This window comes from Ostrinia furnacalis, unplaced genomic scaffold (assembly GCF_004193835.3).
Source record: "Ostrinia furnacalis isolate ACB-3 unplaced genomic scaffold, ASM419383v2 OfSCF2790, whole genome shotgun sequence".
Classification (NCBI taxonomy): Eukaryota; Metazoa; Arthropoda; class Insecta; order Lepidoptera; family Crambidae; genus Ostrinia; species Ostrinia furnacalis.
Genome location: NW_021133029.1, coordinates 26,708 through 50,792, shown reverse-complemented (window position 1 = coordinate 50,792; position 24,085 = coordinate 26,708).

Sequence of the window (24,085 nt, the reverse complement as noted above, 5' to 3'; positions counted from 1 at the left end):
GCGATGTTCAGTGCTTGTCTTGTGATGGCGGCAAAATGTTAGTAGCAAATTATTTGTTTTTATTATTTTGTTTTTTCTAGATTTTGTTAAATAACACGAAGTAGGTAATTTAAAGCAACTTAAAAGTTATAAAATGAAGTTATATGTATATTATATAACTTATTTGAAAACAAAAACTCATACAATATTGTGGTCTTCTATTGAAAAGTGTTGGCGTATTATCATTTTGTTTGTTACCAAACCGTAAACTTATGAATTCCAGGTGCAGTGCCCGCGGCGGCCGTATCGCCTGGCCTGGACCTGAAGCATGGCGTCATTAAGTAGGTAATTATAGCTCAAATATTTTATATCTTTAATATTGTATAGTGTTAACCTGAAATACTAATACTTACATCATTTTGAGCGCCAAATTTTTGCCGACACGCCAGTACCATTTTGAGACCCCTAAAATTTCATTTCGCGAATTTATTATTTTTTTTGTATTTTTAATTTAGACTTAGAACCATACTAAATTTTATAACTTTGTCATTTTTGGTCCGATTTTCAAAATTCTTTCGCTTAAATAGACTCACCCCTTTCGGTTTAGCATCCCCCTGACGTTCGATTGACACCGCTCCATACTAAATTCTGCTTTTTTGGCGGTCTTTAGTGTTTTGGGTAACATCTGAGGTTTTTGGGCGTCATTTTCAAAATTTTCTAGGGCCACCCCCGACGTTTATCGGCTTATCGTGTTCGTCTCGACGCGCCCTATCCATAGACACCCCGTTTGTAGGGATCCGACGACAAGAAGTTTGGAAATTTTGAAAAACCTACTCCAAATTTGACCGAACTGAGGTTACTTGGTGGAGCTCGACAAAACCTAAAATAAACTCTAATTTCTAGAAAATAATTAATAGCGCACCTATAGGTATTGTAAGTACTATGTGTAAAGGTTAAACATACTGCTTGTTTGTTTGTAGGTTTTTACGGGTAATTATTATGAAATCACCAAAATTCATTCCCCTTTGAATGAAACAAGACGACGGCTCTCAAAGCCAAGCCAAAGCAGTCACGGCCACAGCGTTGTCGATCAAACGAAATCTTTTAAGTCTTGTTTATTTATCACCGGCGAATGTCCGCAGTTGTTGTGCCTACGCTTGTCTCGGAAAAATTACTCTACATTTCTCAAGAACTGTGTAAATGTACATTCTTGAAATACAAAAACCTATTCAAGTCTAACATTCGTAAGTAGGTTGTATTAACTTTTGTATTATTTTAAGAATAAGATCAACCCAACAGGGAATAGACTGAAAAATGCAATGGGAGAAAACGTTACGAAAATAATTATTTCATCATGGCGGCGGTACTTAGGTACAAAGGTGGTTTTTTCCTCACATAGGTACTTATTGTATATTTTACTAGAATACTAGATATTGTGTAATTATTTACAACAAAATAAGTTACCTTAATTCTGTGATAAAATAAATTACGAAGCAATATTATGTTACTTTCGCAAGGTTGGTAGCGGCCTGCATTCAGCGCCTACATGCTACCCTTCTGAACCGTGCGATGTGGAAGTCATTGGGAGAGACCTATGTTCAGCAGTGAACGTCCTGTGGCTGAAATGATGATGATGATTAATTATATTTCTTTCTAACGCGTCAAGATTTCTCAATGTTTATACTTCTATTTCTATTCCAGCATTAGCTAATCATCTTCTTCCCGCATTTTCCAGGGTCTCGAGTGATGGCGACGATGGCTGCCTCGTGCCCGCTCTACCTTATGCCATAAGCGGTACGTAAACTATGTTGTAATAAAATCATTGTAACAAAAAAGTATTTATTTAGTAAGGGACTGGAATTCGTTGCCTGCTGCTGTCTTTCCCGAAAACTATAATCCGGGCCTTTTCAAGGCGAGAGTGAATAGGCACTTACAGGGCAGATATGTACCATCCTAGACTGCATCCCACTTAACATCAGGTGCGATTGTGGTCAAATACCGGCCTTGCTATGCATAAAAAAAATGTTTATATCCGTTGTCTCGTGCCCATAGATTTGGTCATCTGTGCCTATAGTACAAACGCCAGCATGTAAAGCTAAACACTATGGGGTCTTACTCGTATGTAGTTGTAATTGGGTTCAGTTTGCAGCAAAAATGTATAATCTCTGATGTGCTGTTGTCCGTACAAACTTTGCTTAATTACTAGAGGCGCAGTGTCAAAATATCCAAGGATTTTTTGTTTATTTATTATGGCTCGTTTTAGTTTTATTGCTGAGAACTAACATTCTAGCCGCAAGTGCTGTGTCTTATAATGGACTTCAGAAATGACACGCATAATACATATAATAATATTTAATTAATTTTCTGGACTCAGCCGTCTATGGTCGCTTTGTTGACTTACACATTAGGCATGTGAAGCTATACAGCGTCCATGGATAAAGAGTCAATATACAGAACCCATGATAAACGACTAACATATTTCTAAGAACATTGTTACTAACTCTACTAATATATTATAGTCTCTAAGTTCAAATTGTTACTAACCAAACTATGGACTGCTTTTGTCTGAAAATAACTGAAAATAAATGATTTTTATTTTATTTTATTTATTTAAACTTTCGCGTTGCATAATTGTATTAATTTAAGCAGGTTTTATACGATTACGATACAGATCGCGTTATCGCGTTAAAACCTGTTTAAATTAATTTAATTATTATTTAAGTACATTAAACTGTTGTACGATCGTTTGTATATTCTCATGGTTGTGGTTCCGGTCATAAATTAGTTAAGGTAAACTAAAATATTTGTTTATAAGTATTTGTATGCAATGGACATGGCGCACAATTTTTGTTGAAGATGCCAAAAAAAACTACTAAAAATTAGAATGAATACTGTATTTTCACTTTTTTGATATCTTTAAAAATGACTGAAATATTCAAGCTCAAAGTGCGCTCTTCCGCTAGGAGCGATTTTCCGCGCGGATTTTGAAAATGTGACGTAGTAACATGAAAAGCTGCATGTAAGATATTATCTGTGTACAATGGTTAGAATGGTTAGTAGGGGAGCCGAAGCGGGGATTTCGGGACTTACTAAAGAGTGGCAGACTAACATACAAGGAAATACTTTGTACCTGGTTGAGTACCGCTAAGTATGAATTTTTGATATAAAACGGCATTAGTTCTTATGCCTCTCACCCAAAAAATACCTCAATTAAGCCCAAATTTGAGACCGCATTCAAACTTTGAGTGACGATGGAAACTAGCCTAGATGGAGGATACATGAAATTGAACTTCTGCTTCTTCATTGATAAAGACTTATCATTTACCATACCTTATCATTTTGTATTCCATTTTCAAGTCACTTTTTTTCGCTTACTGTTTAAAAACACAAACGTGGGATTTTTTTAAATCTCAGGTCTTTTGAACGCACATCTGAACGATGTCTGGTTTTAATTTCTTCAGTTACTCCGTGACCATGGCGCTTGTAACAGTGCCGAAATATTGGAAACTCAAAACTAAGGTACATGCAACGCGAATTTCTTTATACTTCAGCATATTTAGGACACCCGGCAGCGTGTCCTGCCATGATCAAAGAAAAAAGAACTCGCAAATTAGCAGGTAGGTACATTAATTTGACTGTTTCACAACAGCTCTAAATCTAATTTTTAGCGTTAAGAGTCGCATCTCAAACTAATTTGAAAATTATAAATAACTTGAAAAAATCGAACTTAGGCAGTTCGATTTTTTCAAGTTATTTATAATTTTCAAATTAGCTCTAAATCTATTTAACTTACAGTACATTAAATTTATCACATTTATCAAAGCTTCTAAGCTTGTCTATGTCCCAAAAATTATAAAATGAAAAAAGTAGTTGTCAAAAACCTTTTTTAAGGCGGATTTTTTTCATTAAGGCGGGCGCGCGCGGCTTTTAACGAGGTCACAAAATTCGGAAAGAACATAGCGAAATCTATTTATTCAGCTATTTTCGTAAATTCCGGAAAACTTTCCAAGTAAAATTAACAAATAACTGGACTATTTACTTGTTATTGAGCAGAGACACAAACTTGGTTATTTTTCCAAAAAAAAAATATTTTTTTTAGGTGCATAAATGTGGCATAATAATGGTTACTTTTTTAGCGCCTAGTTTGAAATGTGATTGAACGATGACAACTAACATCAGTTGTCAGTTAGGTAACATTTTATTTTAGTTGGAAAAAGACAAAAAGTGGTAAATGGGTTAACGTGCGGGGGCTGCAAAATCATGTTGTGACGTCACGCGCGAATAATGGAAATTTTTGAAAATTTTAAAAGGTCCGTAAACTTCTCGAGGCTCTATCTTCGGTAATACTGGACGGATTGAGGTGAAATAAAAACTAGTGTAATGTGTGTGATCTATACTTTAAATTAAGTCATAATTTAACTTAATATTACAACTTATGCGTGTTGTCCATTACAGGTGCAGACGACGCTGAGCGCTGACGTAGCGGGGCCTGAGATTGCGGCGCTACTCTCACTCAGAGGATACCCACTCATGATCAAAAGGTATATTTTTATTATTTCGTTTTCTTAAGCAAGAAGTGTTTTATCCGGAAAGTTATCGAGTTTCGGAATGTTTACTTTGTATCATTAAATAGTGCTTTAAAAATGTAAGTACCAAATGCTTGAATTTTTCAATTTCAGGCTCGTCCGACCGACGCGTGTCGTACCCGCGCTATGTCCCGAGCGAGCCGGCGTCGCGGCATCGGTGCCTCCTGCGCCGCCCGTGCTGTTTCACAACTATTACGGTACGATTGTAAATTCTTAGTTCTGTTTCTGTCTAAAGCCTGGTCCGTGAGCACGTAGAATCCCGTCCAATGACCCCAAACTACCCATCCCTATCGCTCGCGCGTAATTATGTTGCTGTCGCGACTGTGCGATGGGCGCCCGAAGTGAGTGTGCGAGCGCGACAGCAACATAATTACGTGCGAACGACAAGGATGGGCAGCTTGGGTCATTGGACGGGATTCTACGTGCTCACGGACCAGGCTTTAGACATTATAAAAAATACTTTGCGTCTTCTGGTTCCGTGAAAGATGTGAAAAGAATGTAAAAATATGTGGATTGGCTTGGCCTTTATGTTTAACTAGCGGCCGCCCGCGACTTCGTACGCATAAAACTTCCAACCCCCGTTTTACCCCCTTAGAGGTTGAATTATGCAAAATCCCGTCTTAGTGAGCACCTACGCTCTAAAAGGAACCCCCATGCAAGAGACTCCTAGCACTTGTAGTTTCTGAGATTTCGTGATGAGTTAATGAGTCAGTCAGTCAGTGACCTTTTGCTTTTATAGATATACGAGTAGATAATATAGAAGATAAATAAATCGCCGTTGACGCGCGCCATTTCCACTCTCAATCTAATTTCAGATAAAATAGATATTTTTTCTTGTACTCTGAGTGAATTTACAAAGGCATCATTATTTGTTATTTATGTGTAGGTTTGTATGTAGGTGGTTTCTAGTTGTGTATTTGACGTTGTGTATGTTGATGTGTTGCCTTCGCTGTCGCAGTGGGATGTCCTGTGATGACAGTGTAGTGTTGTTGTCGTTGTAAATAAATAAATAAAAGATTGTATTTAAGCAGGTAGGGTAAAGACTGAATTTACTCAGTTCTATACCTTTCAGTTCCAGGTTGGTGCGAGCGGAGCGTCGTCGCCTGCAGTGGTCGGCTGCTCCAGAAGTGACTCGCAAGGCGCCTTGTTCAAGGTAATTTGTGCAATATTGTTATTTTGTAATTTGGCCGTAGGTAACATTTTAAAAGTAACTGCAACATTAAACAGGAAAATCACTCCCTTGGGTCAATGTTGAGCATTCGTGAACTGGCCTCGTTCTGAATACAGACTGGTTTAGAGGACAGTAAGCTTTTAATCACTTTTGTGAGCTTCTTTTTAATAATCACAAGTTCTTATTGATTTGTTAACTTTCTTAAAACTTACCGAGCATACCGAGTCGTTATGGAAATCATTGGGGGAGGTTTATGTTCAGCTGTGGACGTCCTACGTATAGCTGAAATGATAATCGTCATCGGTTATTATGTAAAAATTACTTTAGTAGATTCATGAATATTATATTTAGTTTTGTGAACATACACGCAATGATTTATTATAATATATTTAATCCACTTAATTATATTCGCAATGTGGTTTAATGTTTATTATGAACTCGAGATTAATCATGTAGTGTACATTCTCAGACACGGTTATACCAGCCACTTAACAATGAACTCTAATTAAAATAAAATTATTATTATTTTTGTTAGCTACACTCAATCTTGGATAGTGTCCCAGTGATGAACGAGTAACGTGTTCTGAAAAGGAAAATGTAAAAAAAATATAAAACACTGTGTATTGGCTTGACATTTTATTTAATTACCTATCTAGGTACTTAGCTAGGCAGGTGAAGTCTGAATGATGTGTACTCAACTCTATATTTTTCGGTTCCAGGTTGATGTGAGCGGAGCGGAGCAACATCGCCTGGTCGCTGGTTGTTGACTGCTTGCGGCATGAAGGCGAGCAAGGCGTCCTGTTTAAGATAATTTTGTGAAATATTGTTATTTATATGATAAGGCCGTGTTGATAAATCTTAAAGGCAACATTTAAGATAATGTATCTTTGGGTCAATATTGAGTATTCAGGTACAGTGTGCCTACCATGAGTTTACGTTAGGTGTGCTCGCTAGCGACTGCGTAAAAAAATGACATTTAAATGTATGACATATTGTGCAGCGCCCCTAGCGGCTACTTTCAAGAAATAAAATCTTCATAGAATTTTTTGACGTATTCGCTAGCGAGCTCACCTAACGTAAACTCATGGTAGGCACACAGGAATCATGTTTCAAATTATTTTACTACTAGATATTGTAAAACAATGTTAAAGAAAACCGGCCAAGTGCGAGTCGGGCTCGCGCACAAAGGGTTCCGTAGCAGCAAATATAACCAAAATTACAGTTAAATCAACCTATCTCAAAAACTATAAGAGATACTTTGATCAAACCAAAAATCGTTGAAAGAGTTAATTAGCATGCATCACCTCTATTTTTTTTAGAATTTTATACCCCGTAGTTATAAAAATAGAGGGGGGNTAATCGGCGGAGATATCGCGTATAAAAAATTTCATCCCCAATTTTGCACCCTTGGGGGTTGTTTTTTCTATTATTAAATTTAAATGGGACCACCCTTGAGGTATTACCTATACGCCGAAAAAAGATATGTTCAAATCGGTTCATAATTGGCGGAGTTATCGCGTAACAAACATAGAAAAAAAACATACGGGTCGAATTGAGAACCTCCTCCTTTTTTGAAGTCGGTTGAAAATATATATTAAGTATTAAGTTCTATGATAGATAAGTTGAGCGACTATTACTCTTAAACTAACTGATCTATCATAATAGTTTTCCTTAAAAGTTCATGAAAAGCACTATAATTTATCATGTGACCAGATTTATAAGCCAATAGTTTAGCTTTTAGAGTTATAACATAATACAGATTTATACTTATGTATGGAAACTGGAAACATTGAATTTTCGGATAGAGCTCGTGAAACACTTTCAGGATCAGTAACTAGTTTTCAACCGACTTAAAAAAAAAGGAGGAGGTTCTCAATTCGACCCGTATGTTTTTTTTTTATATCTTGTATAGTTTAGAAATAATCGAGTGAGATTACTTATCGTTTCCACCCTGTATTTTAGGGGGGGAGGATATATCCTTCCTTATGAGCCAGCGGCTGTAGAACAACAAAACCTTAATTGTTTTTATTCAACAAACCACATGAAGTCTCGAAATCACCAATTTATCTGCCGAGAGTGCCTGGGGGTGATTTTTTTAATGTTCGTTTTAAATTATACGTATATTGATATAACCAGAAATCGAACGTAAAACTAAGAACCTACTCTTTTGATGTCACTATGCCATTGTGCCGTCGAAACGGTGGATAAAAATTATTTATGATAGCTTTCCGCCCGCGGCTTCGACCGCGTGGAATTTCGTTTGTTAAATTTTCCTGAATTTTCTTTGCTGTAAACCTCACGGAGCCCGAGACCTTTCCAACGAATGCAAAACCGTGGAAATCGGTTCGTGCGTTCTGGAGTTATAGCGTCAGGGAGGAAAACCCGACTTATTTTTATATAGTAGATGGCATGGACCTATAAAAAAAGGCGGACGGAACTCGCGCTACAACAAAACTGTGACGCAAAATTTTGGCGTTTGTCTATTGTGTGAGTGAATTTAGGGATGCCATGTTAGCCAAAACATTTTACCCATTTATTTTAAGAAAAACATAGATCGGCAGATGTTACTTGGAAATGTAGACAGAATTATTCCGTGCCATTTTAAAAGGATGAAAGGTGAATGCGTTGAGGTAGGCGCGAAATTTTCAATGTTCAAATTTTCTTACATTGTTTGCAAGTCAGTGTGTCAGGGTATGTAGTTATGTACAGTCACGGAATGAAAAGGTTCGTCAGTTTTCAAATTGATTCCTTCAACGAATCGCGAGCACATATATTATAATCATAATCTTATGCATCATCAATATATTATTATTATCTCTGATAGATTTTTTTTAACATACAACCTGACACTGACTTGAAATCAATGTAAGAAAATTTGAATTTTGCAGTTCCACATTTTTGGGAAGGATCAAATTTGCCTATGAAAATATATCCCATTAAAACACAATTATTATGATAAATTATTTTATTTCCATAGTATGCGTAATAAATAACTAAAAAGTCCTAAAATTATTATTAATTTCCCATATTTCGGGTAATTTTCCCACGTAAATAACTGAGAACACTGGTCTTTGACGTATTATTTTTTCGAGTGAATGACGTTTGATTTCAATTAATTTCAATATTTTAATGTCGGGAAATAAGTGATTGGATTATTATTTTGCCTGTGAAATGTGATTCCTTAATTTTTGTTTGTTCGAACAGAACGGTTTTTACACAATTTCATCACACAAGACATGTCGTATTCGTGTTGTTTTTTCGCTGCTTAAATGTGTCAACTGTGTGAAGTTTGCACTCGAAGTGGTGTAACAGGGTGTGAATGTGTGCGTGCCGGGCTGTACGTACAGGCAAGCTGGTGTATCCTAATGTCACAGTATTTTGTTGATGAGAATCCGTCCGACTTTTTTTATAGGTCCATGGTAGATGGTATATGACATCACGAATTCGTCCTCCGTCATTAGTTTGTATAATGGCAACCGTGTCAGTCCACCGCCGTACACGACTGCATAACAGTAGAATTTTCCCACATAATTATTCGTTCAATTAGGCATTGCAATAAAAACGCAAAAATTCTGATGGGGCTTTAATATATGTTGATATATACCAGAGAGAGATAGTGTAAAAAAGAGATTCATTAAGAAAATAGTATTGGTATGGGCTTAGCTGGTAACTTTAATCTACATGTAAAAATATTATTTAAATTAAATCGATCAAGTAAAGAAAATAAAAGATCCCTATAAGCTTTTAGTTTAGCTGTGTGCTGGTTCACAAGTGTAGATAATTTAAAGATATCTTTTTAAATCTTGATGTTTGGAAGTACGAGTAATAACATAATAATACTATTCTAAATATTGAGTTTACGATACCCCCGATCAAGCAAATATACCTACACTCCATTAAATGAATAAAGTAAAATAATGCTACATTCTACTGCAGGGCAAGACCCCTAAGTAATCGCATTATTGTTTGAGAAAGAAAGAGAAAAATCACTATTTTACCTAAGGAGATGCCCTGTTCGTGGGGGTCGAACCCACTAAAACCTATGATGCATAATAGTCGGCGCCTTGGGTACTACGAACACGAACAGCCAAGGGCCTTCCACAGATGTTCCGCCCTGCACGGCGGGACCTACACGTTCAATGGGGGCCGACAGGATTAACCGGGATCACAAGGGCAATCCTGTCTGACGGGACGACTGTGGTAACCTGTGCAATGCAGGACGAGGCGCTCCCGCACCGCCAACCCTGTAATGGCCCGTAACCACATTGCCTTATTAGCAAGAGGATTCGTTTTTAAAAACAAAGAAGAAGGTACCTAATAAACTGTTTATTCGATGAAATCGGCGTTATGCATTGAGGTAAAATGTCATGTTAATTAATACTTTTTATACAAATTATCCTGCTTTCGCCTCCGAGATTTATTTTACCATGTAGTACCCCTGTACGACAACCCAATCCGCACACAATATTCAGCGTAGTAGTAGTAAAAAACAAAAGAGCGGGCAACCCCACCCCTACCACGCTGTGGGCTCGGTGTCCGAGCGGTCTCATTCCTTTGTGCGCACGCGCAACGACCGCACGCAGTATAAGAAAAATGCTTAAGTGACGTCACCAGGACGTTTTTACCGACAAAAAACGTAATTATTTTAAGTTGTGCAGTGTAGTGACGAGAATTAGACCCAACAATTGAATGATCAAACGAACTTACCAAGTGAAGTTCGATCTAAATTATCCTGTTTTCGCCGAAGAGATTTAAGGTCCCTCCCAACCCGAAGATTTCTATATCTTCTTCCCTGGAGGTAAACGTCAATGTCATCTCTTCTCTAAATATAATGAGACCGCTCGGACACCGAGCCCACAGCGTGGTAGGGGTGGGGTTGCCCGCTCTTTTGTTTTTTACTACTACTACGCTGAATATTGTGTGCGGATTGGGTTGTCGTACAGGGGTACTACATGGTAAAATAAATCTCTTCGGCGAAAACAGGATAATTTAGATCGAACTTCACTTGGTAAGTTCGTTTGATCATTCAAAAATAGGTCAAATTGGATGAGGTGTCCAGTCAGTCGAATGTGATTCATATCAATTGGTACCTAAAATCTATTGCGTCTACTTTGTTTGTAGAGAGCACAATTTTACACACAAGTTTTAGTGCTATTGTGGAAACCCAAATTTTTCAAAGCTAGGTACACCCACGTAGGAATGGCTTTACAATTATTTTACCAACGGAGGAATTGGCTAACGATTTTTCTCGCCTATCATTCCTATCAATAACTTCTTTATAACCAGGATCTTAACCGTAACTGCCCAGTAAAGAGTGATTTGGTCTTGATTTTAAACTGTCATTGGGTCCGTAACTTAATGACCGACGCCTGCAAAGCGGATGAAGACGGCAAAAAAAGATTTACACCATGTATAGTGCTTTTACTAAGGGACCTATCACGTGAGTCAATAATATTTTGGGCAAAATCATGGAAAAGCACAGATTTTTCCTTGTCACAACAACCTAAACCTAATAACTTAGTTGTAAAACCTGATATTTATACATATAAAAAGGTATTGTTAGTTAATGTAATTATGTATGTAATAACATAGGTTTATAATCACGAAGGATATTATGCATGCCTGCAGTTAGGCTGAGTTGCACCATCTTACTTTAACTTTGACAAACGTCAAAAATCTTTCAAACTCCATACAAAAAGGACCGGTTAATGTTATTGTCACGGTTAAAGTAAGGTGCAGCAACTCAGCCCTAATGTTTTCTGGTTAGTCTTTCGTTTTTTATTACCAGCGAGATCCGAAAAGCACGTTTTATGTGACGGTGAACTCATTGATAACGAGTGGTTTGAAATACATGTTGGTCATAAACATTGTTCCAATGACTGACTTTATACAATCAAGTTTTTTTAAAACGTAGCAGGTATCTTCAACTAAGAAGAGGTTATTCGTCAAATACCTACATAGTTTTTTAGTAAGTTATATATGTATACCTAATTCGTTTTACCATATTAGTAGTCAAATATTTATGTCTCGCATTATTTATAACCCTCAAAAACATTTTTAAACCCTGATATTCAAAAATCTTAGAAAATAAATGACTGAAACTTTTGACTATAGGGCTGAAATGACCGATGAAACCCATGACAAGCCTTTGAAAAAAAAGCTACTTTTTTGATTTGCTATGGCATTTCCAAGAGGTCTGAATTCGGAACTGTAGCAACAACCGAGTTACTTATTACGAATTGTAGTCTTAGAACAAACCTGCGACTTCTAGGATTAGTACTGATTTTACTGTGACAAAGCTCTGTAACAAAAAAGATGCTAAGTACTTATTTATTTATCAAGCAGCGCATTATGTGTCACGCACGGTGCGACTTTAGTTAGTTGGTTTAAACAGAACACCAAATGATATCTCATATCCATATCTATTGTGACAGGATCACAAATGACAGATTAATTAAACAAGTCATTAGTCACTGCGGAAATTTCTGTTGCAAGAATTTAAAATCGTGTAATAGTACTTACTATATACTTACTTAGTTGTACACAGTTTTGCTATTGTAAACATAATAAAAATATCGTACTTTATCTAAGTATGACATGAATAAGATAAGGCATAATAACTTATCGACTTTACAAAAAACATACAGGTTGACAAAAGAAAGTGTAAATCTAATTTTTGTAAGAGTTAATATTTAATTACTAAACTTGGTTAATCTTCTTGTATCAATTAAGAATAAGTTACATCTGCACCTTCGAAATCATGATCCTTGATTTGGTTATTACACTACTGAATATTTACAACACTGCAGGCCTACTGTAAGCAAAATAATACTCTAGAATCGCATTGTTATTGGCTAGCTTCTACCAGATAAGGGGGTTGTAAGGAATCCTGACTTAGGGTGGATTTGGCCAAAGAAAAGTAGGAATATTAATCTCAGAATAATTGGTTAGTTATTCGAAACTAGCTTTCCGCCCGTGTGGAATTTTGTCTGTCACAGAAAAACTTTATCACGCGCGTCCCTGTTTAAAAAACCGGGATAAAAACTATCCTTTCCCGGGACTCAAACTATCTCTATGCCAAATTTAATCAAAATCGGTTCAGTGGTTTAGGCGTGAGAGCAAGACAGACAGACAGCCAGAGTTACTTTCGCATTTATAATATTAGTATAGACGTTGATATATTTCCCATACTGAAACTGACAATATGCCAGTTATACCAGGAGTTATTGTCGGATAAAAGTTTGGCCGAATCGGGCCTTAGGGCATAATTATTTTTATTCTTCATCTCATGCCTCTCAATGAACCAAGTGGTTGCTCCTAACTTTACTCATTTAAAACTAGGAGCTGCAAAGCACTAGTCTATTTGGAGCGAGGAATGCTTAAGGCTGCTACACTGCAAGCACTACATCAAATAAATACATCTTATACTCGTATATATCTAGTTTGGCTCTGCACAGCTCTAGCGGAAACAGCTTAGCGGAGCGAGATTTTTAATATAATAAAAATTGGCCGGCCAAGTGCGTGTCGTGTCACGCGCTTACCCCCTTCATCTATCTTACGCGGTTTAGATTTTTTCATACAAATGTTTTTTCCTGCTAACTTCCGTTCCCGGAAATTTGCAATATCCTGTTGTAACTAAGCTTTAAGTTTACTAAGGTACCTGCATGCCAGATTTCAAGCGTCTAACTTAAGCGGTTTAGATTTTTCATACAAAAGGATTTTCCCGCTAATTCCCGTTCCCGTGAGAATTCTTAAGTATACTATTACCTGCCCAGGAGTATGAAGAATAATTTTACCAAGTTTCGTTAAAATCCGTCGAGTAGTTTTTGTTTCTATATGGAACATACAGACAGACAGACAAAAAAATTTACTGATTGCATTTTTGGCATCAGTATCGATCACTAATCACCCCCTGATAGTTATTTTGAAAATATATTTCATGTACAGAATTGACCTCTCTACAGATTTATTATAAGTATAGATGAGTCAAATGACTATTACTCTTAGGCTGAGTTGCACCATCTTATTTTAACTTTGACAACCGTCAAAAATCTGTCAAACTCCATACAAAAAGCACCGGTTATTGTCATTGCTACGGTTAAAATAAGGTGGTGCAATTCAGCCTTAAACTAACTGATGAATTTTAACCATTATAGTTTTCCTTGAAAGTTCATGAAAAGCGAATATTGTTACGAATTTTTCCAGATTTTTCAAGCCAACAGTTTAGTTTTTAGAGGGGGGGGGGTTCCTTGTCAGGACTACGGAACCCTAAAAAACATGATGACAAACAATGATGTTTGCAAGGGATACTTATGTTTTGCGAGGAGCTTGTGCGTGGGATGTGTTGCAAGGATGGAAGGAAATGCCAAGCCTAGGACACGAGCGAGAGACTGTCATTTGCTAGGGCTTAACGAGGTGCTATACCCCGTAACTCGCATCGCTCATCTAGACACCGGCCATCTTTTCACAGTCTCGCCACGCACATTGGCACCGCACTGGTGCTCAGCTTGCTTAAAACACAGATCAGGCGAATAAGTATTGTAACACCGTTTTATAAATTGTCTTAGACGATCCTTACTGCCCCTGCCTCTCATGCGACGAGACTGCTCAATATTTAGCAGACTCCGGCATGATTGATATAATTTGATTGACTCTTTCATAACACAAGAAATCAGCCAAATCCCAACCAATCGACACGTTCATGGCCCTCATCAACTCAATAGTCCAATGACTTTTGGGGATGAATAATACTAGCATATAAAAGCTTTGGATTGTTGAAAATTTCCAATTTCACGTTTGTTAGCAGACTGTATCCTTTAGCAAAATGCAACCAAACGCCCTTTGAGCTCAGAACTTTTTACCCGACTACGGCAAAGCAAAAGGAGGGTTATGATTTTGACAGGCTATGTATGTATGTATGTTCATCTGTTCCCTCGTAACTTCTAAACTACTTATCAGAATTCGACAAATGACATAAATCATTAGAAGCGTCTTAATTGTCCGCTGGTTATAGGCTATATGGGGGTTTCACAAAATCTAATGTGGCGCCCTCTAGCGGACAAAACATACGGAGTAAAAAAATAAAGTTATATAACATTAATATGCCGTGTTTGGTATCATTTGAAAGCGCTTTACTTGTATATTTTGAATATCTATATATTACTAGCATTTGCTTGTGACTTTACCTGTACTGTAGGTATTCATGGGCTGATTGCATATAATTCACATCTTTTCGTTCATAGTTTCTTTACTTATTAGTTCATCAATTTAACTTTTGTTAATATTATGCGCCACCAATACACTTTAACACCAAAATAGTACAAATAATAAATAAAAAGTAAAAAAACTAAAACCCAACTACGACAAAAAACGACGCTGAAAAAGTATAAAACAAGATTTTCAGAATACCGTAGCACTTTGACAACGTGTGACTGCGGTTTTCCAAATATGAAAATTACTATGCAACTACATTAGCAATTTTGTTCAGTTCAGTATTCTGAAAATCTTGTTTTATACTTTTTCAGCGTCGTTTTTTGTCGTAGTTGTTCTGCCTAATCTCAAAAAACTGACAGCACATATTAGGTACCGAAATCTTAAAAGTGCCAAAAACAAAGAAATTTTCGAAACGCATCCTCGCACCGCAAATGTTTCTAGCACACAAGTTACTTAGGTATTATTAACTTTTGAAAAGCAAAAAAAAAACTAAAAGTTTGACAGTACAAAGGTAATGCCTGCTACTGAGTATCAGCTAAATGGTCCTCGATCATGACCTTACACACTGTTTCGTCATGTCATACGTGTGACCAATTAGACAATTCTGGGTAATTAAGTAGATGTACCTATCGCAACCATATCACACGGCAATTATTTTATACCACACACAGAATGAACAACAATTTTTTTATGAATGATATGATCGTCGTCACTTGGGTAGTATTGTTCTCTCTCGCTAATAGCTGATGGTAAATTTTACACTGCCCTTTAGTCGTGCTTATAGCCACGAGTGTCGTTATATGCAATTGAGAAGGGTAAAATGACTTACATAGCAGTATTTATGGAACGATTTGCAAGTTTGCCTTCCCTATTTAGTCCAGTCATTTGGTAGTTTTACCTGGAAAGTTTTCCGGAAGTCATGAAAATTGGTATTTATATAGATTTCGATGTGCTCTTTACGAATTTCAACTTTGCGACTTCATATGGTTTCCGCTCGCGCCGCCATATTGGAAAAATACTGCCTAGTAGCAGTTTTTCTTAAATGTTTCCTTTCGGATTAATTTTATGACAAAACATGCTTAGAGAAACTAAAACTAGAGAAAATTTCCTATTTTTGATGTCTACATAAATGCGGATCCTGTATTTCGGAATCCCGCAGTACTTACTGGATTGCCGTGGGAAAGGCCTAAGTTAGGCTATTTACTCAAGAAAACAAATAAGTTGAACTTATATTTTGACGTAATATCAATAAAATAATTAATTTCAGAGCCGAAGTGAAACACGGAAATTAATGTAGTCCAGTCATTACGTACATTCAAAAAAGAAAATGAATTTGCGCTTCTAATTTTTTAATATGTTGTAGGGGATACCTAGAAAAGCTTAACTTGAGATTGTCGACCAAGCTTTCCTAGGAGCTTTCGCCGCCATCTTGGAAAACGCTTAAAATTTGTTTTTCGGCAATAACTCGGCTATCCGATGAGATTCGAAAATTTTTGTAGGACACTTTTTGTAGCTTTCTTTGTGCTCTACAATAACGCCCGAACCATTTTTAGCGTATCATGCATCGTTATCGAGATATCGATCGATAAAGTCAAAAATTTTGGACACAAATTATTTCGGAATAATTAAATAATTAACGTCAGATACGTACAACATAACTTCGAAGGAAAGGTTGCAATCATATTCGACGGTTATCCGACTGATATGACACTCGCTGGAACGAAAACTTCGGAAAGAGTACGACGTTCGAGAAAAAACCAATCGCCGGAGTTCACATTCGATGAGACAACTACTCCAAAAGTTAGCCAGGAGAAGTTTCTCACAAGGGATCAAAACAAGAACCAACTAATACAAATGCTTTGCCGTTACTTAAAAAAAGTAATTAAAAAGTAATTAAAAGTAATTAAATTTTACTTTTTACTTTTTAATTAATTATTTAATCATTTCGGAATTTTTCATATTTATTAAGACCCAAAGAAAAAAAAAGAAAAAAACAAAAATTGTGTCCAAAATTTTTGACTTTATCGATCGATATCTCGATAACGATGCATGATACGCTAAAAATGGTTCGGGCGTTATTGTAGAGCACAAAGAAAGCTACAAAAAGTGTCCTACAAAAATTTTCGAATCTCATCGGATAGCCGAGTTATTGCCGAAAAACAAATTTTAAGCGTTTTCCAAGATGGCGGCGAAAGCTCCTAGGAAAGCTTGGTCGACAATCTCAAGTTAAGCTTTTCTAGGTATCCCCTCTAACATATTAAAAAATTAGAAGCGCAAATTCATTTTCTTTTATTTGCCTTTTTTTCGGACGAAATGACTGGACTAATGGGTAAGTAGAATAGAATAGAATACTTTTTATTTGCATAAACATTGGAGCCATGGCATCTTACCAGTTGTCCCGCTAAGGCTATGCGCACACGGGTGACTTTTTGTCAGACAGTAGGTATACCACCGTCAACAACTGTGCGCGCGCATTTTAACCATTTGGTTCCTGTGAAATCTTGTGATATGCGCAGCGTGAGAGTGAACACCGGACTACATCACATGAAAATAGACGCTACAACCTCATATAGAGCGCATCTTGTGAATTTATCTAAAACTTCTGAAAAACCAGAAACCGCTATTTAAACCTGGAAAGCAGCATGAGATCCCACGGCTCAGCGGGGTAATCAACTTATTTTGCTGAGTAATATCAATTTCATTGTTAGCTATGTGGGCGTCACAGCGGCCCATAATCACGACAATCAGTGTAGAGGATCTAGCATTAACTAGTTAAAAATATTACTACAATTTTGTCACAAACTTGACATTGGTCAGTAAACACGTGATCCACGCGCATTACCTACTATAATTCATTCAGCATCAAAGGATCTAGACACTAATACTAATTTAATGGTAATGGACGATGTGTGACAAAGATACGATTACCTGCGTTTGCGTACTGTGGGAAATTTCCGGACGTGCTGATGGTGATGGTGCTGCCACAAATTGCTCCTTTATGTGGTGCATTTATCAGCATTATATTATTACCGTGTTAGCAGGTAGGTATTTGCGCATTCAATTACTGCTTTATCCCCAAAGGATCACGCCTCTCATTTAGTAATTAACTTTATACGCTGAGGCTATAATATGTGCCCATGAGCTTGGTAAGAATGCTCCTTGCCACGCTTGGGTTAACTAATAGTAGCAGAGCTCGAAGCGTGCGATATACAAAATTAGTAAAACTTATTTTTGAGTAAAGCTATTTTTGAATCAGTAGTCCGACATCCTGGGGTGGGCATTATCGTATTCTGTGGTGGGCACGGGCAGAAAACATTTAAACAAACGTATTCTTTTGGAACATAACGTAAAATGTACATGGGCTAGCCAAGATATGGGTGGGGGTATTCACATCAGCTAAGTAGGTAAATAGGGTTATGATGCTAAAAACAATAATTGCCATCTCTAAGATATGGTGTTGGGTTTGATTCTATTATGGTGACACACGGAAATGAAAAATATTCATTCAGTTTTGACTTACATATTTTAGGCTCTACCAGCGCTTTGAGACAAACTTAATGGTAAGTGCTTAGAACAAGTAGATCTCTACAAGACAACATTAAAGGCTTCCACAGACCAAACGCGGGTCAGAAGCAGTGCGGGTCAGTTGCAGCGCGGCTGAGGCACACTGAAACTGAAAGCAGCGCAGTTTCAAAGCAGTTGCAACGCGGGCGGTTGTCAAAAATTTTAATACTCGAAAACCGCTTTAAACGCGCTGCTACCGCCCTCCGTCCGGTGTGTCATGCTAATATGGCCGCTATAGTAATACAGGGTTGCCCAGAAGAAAGTTCACTTTTGAAAATTTAAGGAAACGAAAACTGTAAGGACATCATCCATTTTGGTCCAAAATCAAAAGTGCCGGCCAAAAAATAAAAGTGCTGTATTCTGATAGAATACGTCTGCCTTAGCATTTATTACTATGGCACCAAAGCTGTAGCACCACTGTGCATCGTAGTATTTGAGTTCTAAAAATATATGAAACGACTGACTTTGATCTCAAATACTACGACGCACAGTGGTGCTACAGCTTTGGTGTCATAGTAACAAATGCTAAGGCGGACGTATTCTGTCAGAATACAGCACTTTTTTTTATTGGCCGACATTTTTGATTTTGAACCAAAAATGTATGAATCGTCGATGAATCGTCGATGAATTTTAGATCTCAAATACTCGACGCACAGTGGTACTACAGCTTTGGTGCCATAGTAACAAATGCTAAGGCGGACGTATTTTGTCAGAATACAGCACTTTTTTTTTTATTGGTCGACACTTTTGATTTTGGACAAAAAATGTATGAATAGTCGATGACTTTTAGATCTCAAATACTCGACGCACAGTGGAGCTACGGCTTTGGTGCCATAGTAACAAATGCTAAGGCAGACGTATTCTGTCAGAATACAGCACTTTTTTTTGTTGGCCGGCACTTTTGATTTTGGACCAAAAATATATGAAACGTGGATGATGTCCTTTTTGTAGAACGTTAACTATTGTAATTTAAAGGAAATTTTATGCAATTTATTTTTAAATTTACCTTCTTTTTTAAATTTGATCGTACATGTGATTCCCTTGACGTTTACAACATTCGGTCAACATACATAAAAATTTTGCAAAACTTTCGTAAGAGTTACCTTGAAATGGATTCAGGATGGATGAATGCTGCAGAGTTTTTGGATTTTTAGAGTACCTATACTCTGCTCATAATGCAACCCCACAAAAAGAAGTATGGTGGAATGAGATTAGGGCTTCTTAGTGGCAATGAGATTTCACCCCTGCTTTATTGGTTTGTTACCTACATCGAAAGGATGATTAATTTTTGAGAGCGCTATACTGGCATGCTGAAAAGCTTTTTGATTTCAAAGTGGCAAGATTCCCAAGGCTATGACAGGAGCACTTGGTTTCATCAAGATGGGGCTACGTGTCACACTTCAAATGAGAGCATTTAGATGGTAAGAGACATGTTCCCACAAAAAAATAATTTCAGGCAGGGGTGACATCTCCTAGCCACCAGGAAACCCTGATCTCACTCCAGAAAATTCCTTTTTGTGGTGTTACATTAAGAATAGAGTATACTTTCATAATCCAACAACCATGCAGCAACTGAAGCTGAACATTCGGCAAAAAATGGAAAATAGGTATCGAGGTAATTCTAACGAACGCTTTTCAAGATTTTGATGTATGTTGATCGAATGTTGTAAGCGTCAAGGAAATCTCTTGGACGATGTAATTTAATAAAGGTAAATTTAAAAATAAATTTTATTTAATTTTCTTTGAATTGTAATGAATAAAGTTCTTCAAAATTATACAGAATATTTTTCCTTGAATTTTCAATTGCAGTTTGGCAGTGCTGCGTGGTTGGAGCGCAGGCCCGCGTTCATTTGGTGACACACTTCAATCAAAGAGTTTCTTGTATAATACAACTTGCGCGGGCCCGCATTCTGGGTCTGTAGAAGCCTTTAAGAATCAATTGATATTGTTTAATATTATTACGATTATGTGAGACCGCCTGCCGGCATTTGCCGTCCCACCAGTCCAGGCGCCGTGAATTAGATAGATACCTACATGTTTAACAAAGGGTGTAAAGGACTAGCTAGGTAAGCAAATTTTTTATGATGATTGGTAGCGGTAAGCAGGCAGAATAGAATAGGACCATTACCAGCCCACTCATTCCGTGGATATCATAAAAGGCGATTTTAAGGGTTTGTCCCGTGTTGCAAACATCAGGCAGCAGGCTGGCTTCTATGTGGTAAAGGTCGGACCTGACTGACGACCGTAGGCCAAACCAAATCCTTAATAACCCTCTGCTAAATTAGTCGTGCTTCGGCATTTGAGACTAAAAGACCTGATGATAAAGTGTAAACAGAACTTCAAGTTACCTCAGGCACTATCACCAGCTAATCATATTTTGTGTATTTTATTTCAAATATTTCAATAGATTTATGATAAAATTATTGATTGAATATCTTATACATTTGACTAGCTCAGCGAAGCGTGTCCGAATCGCATACTTATGGTCCCTTCACGCCGTTTATGAATTTATTGGCCATTGTTCTCTAATTAAGTTTTATAACTATCAAAAGATCAACAGCAGAACTGTCCGAGTTACGAGCCCACACACATACTTCTAGTATCGAATGCTGCCATATTTGTAATAATATCTATTACTTATTAATAGAAAATTGAAAGTTTGTTTGGTTGAACGTGCTAATCTACTGGTCCGAATTAATAAAATATCTTTGTGTTGGATAGTCTATTTATCCAAGAAGGTTTGATAATATTTTAACATCATAGACTAAGAGCTAGTGAACGCCAGACCTACGTTATTTCATAAAAGCTGAAAGTCAGCGTATGCTCCCAATATAGGATATAATGTTGGTGAATTATGAAGTTTAGGTCATCGTGGCTTTGGGAGCTACCCAAAAAAAACTGTCTCGCTGGGAGTTGGAACTGTCAAAACTGTCTGGCTGTTGGGTAAAATACTTCTAATTATTGCCCAAATATTATACATAAAAAATCATATTTTATGGTATAACGTATGTCTAACTTTTATACCATTAAATCTGATTTTTATGTATAATATTTATCTGGCGTCCACTAGCTCTTACTCTATTACAGTACGGCCAACAAGAACATCAATGAAAAGTGTTGCCAAAATGAGAAAAGCTATACAAACTATTTTCGCGCGTACGAAGTCGCGGGCATAGTCAGTATACTTAAATTTAAAGTTCTGCTTGCTCTTCCTAAAGATTTGCATGACTACGCGAACAATTAGAACATGTATCTGTTTACAAATATATTTTTCCTTCACAATGGAAGATTTGTTAATTTTGTGTATGCTTCCATGTCGTCGTGTGGGTGTTCCTTTTCAGCCTCACTGTTTTTGTGTTTTCTCATCATTCCGCTTCATATTGTTTATAATAAAGCTATCTACATTGACAGCCTTTCTCAAAATAGACTCTCCTACAGACTCTAAAGAATCCTAATCTGATTTTTATATTCTCATCACATTTTGCAGAAAACAGTTTTTTTTTATGTGATAGGAGGCAAACGAGCAGACGGATCACCTGATGGTAAGTGATTACCGTCGCCCATAGACACCCGCAGACCCAGAGGCGTTACAGGTGCGTTGCCGGCCTTTAAGATAAAGATACGCTCTCCTCTTAAAAGCTTGCAGGTCGTATCCGTCCGGAAACACCGCAGACGACAGTCCATTCCACAGTTTGGTTGTACGGGGCAGGAAGTTTCTAGAGAAACGTACAGTTGTGGACTGTCAACCATCTAAGTGATGGGGGTGGAAGTGCTGTCGGGAAGATCGGTGGTGAAAAGTGGCGGCAGGAATAAGTCCGGATAATTCTTCGGAGCACTCCCCGTGATACATGCGATAGAAGATGCACAGTGAGGATACATCTCTACGCAGCGCCAAGGGGTCAAGCCGATCCGAAATGTCCTGGCAGTCAACGATTCGAGCTGCTCTCCGTTCAATGCGGTCCAGAGGGAGAAGCTGGTACTGGGGCGCACCTGCCCAAAGATGAGAACAGTATTCCATATGAGGCCGAACCTGCGCCTTGTAAAGTTGCAGACGATGGGCTGGAGTGAAATACCGTCTCGATCTATTGAGCACACCAAGCTTCTTCGAGGCTAATTTAGCCTTACCCTCTAAATGACCACGGAACTGGACTTCGCTCGATATGTCGACACCAAGGATTCCGATATTGGCTGAGGCAGTTAGGGGAGTGCTCTCGAAACAGTTTGCTTGATGTCACGGATAATACTCATTAGATTAACCTTTATGGACCTAAGAATAATAATATGTATCTAAACGGAACAGTACGTTGTTAATGTGGCGCGATTCTCCTCGTACGCGAACCGTGGACCTCCACAGGGTTCTATAATAGTGCCAGTTCTTGACAATTTTCAAAATGATCATCACTGCTTTGAAGAAAATACGTTCGATTTTATACATAGACTAAACACCCAGTTAACTGACACTGTTTAAATCTTAGTTTTCGGGGTAGTTGAAAATCCTAGAGTTTCAATTTTAAACATTATTTACAGAAAATGAACCATTAAATAAATAAAAAATTAAAATGTAACAACATTGTTTTATTTTGTATGGAAATCGGGGTACATTGATAACACCGATAATAGTTAATTGCATAATAACACTATCTAATATAGTATACAGTTTAGTTCTACTACAGGTTTAAATTATTCGATAAATAAACAAACAAATGCACGTTACATCTTCATCAAAAGAAAAAATACTACAAGATTTTTTCACTAAAGGCAAAATTTAAAAATTGTAAGTAAATATTGACGAAGCATAATAAATAATCACGTGTAACAACGTTTTGTACAACTAAGTAAGTCGGAACCCAGAAAAGTACTGTCGAAAGCTTATCCTACTTAATATGGTTTAAAAGCAACGAAATAATGATGAAACGACAATACAACATCCATTATGTACAACAAATAATTTATATGTTTAAGTAGTATGTCGTATTTATTCACGATATTCGATAAATGTAAATTATTTATAATTTGCACAAAGCCAAAACGTACTTCGATGTCGAAAAAAAAATTTCGTAATTACTAATCAATCCTTATAGGAAGGCAACTGTGGTGCCGCAAAAATAATAATTAATTTAGTTTTGTATCACAACCTACATTGACAAAAAGGCATAAAAACATAGATGAATTTCGACACAACATCTATAAGACAAAAAGGGATAAAAACATAGATGAATTTCGACACAACATTTATAAACATGTATGTATATGGAAAAATATCACAATGTAATAAAATATTGCTCTAAGAGCGCGACACTACATCATACATAATTAACACTCACGCATAATAGATTTTGCAAAAATGTATTACATAAGCCACACCTAAAATTGTGTATTATGTTACTTTAACATAACAAGTGCAAGTATTTTGTTACCCACCAGGCTCTTGCCTCCTTTCAGAAAGCTTTACAGAAAAAAAAATTAGTTTGTGAACAAATATTCGTCCTCGCTAACATTGAAAATTTACTCGAAACGTGCAAGTGTATTCATGTAATCACAGAGCAAATGTAATTACCATCGTCGTGGTTCA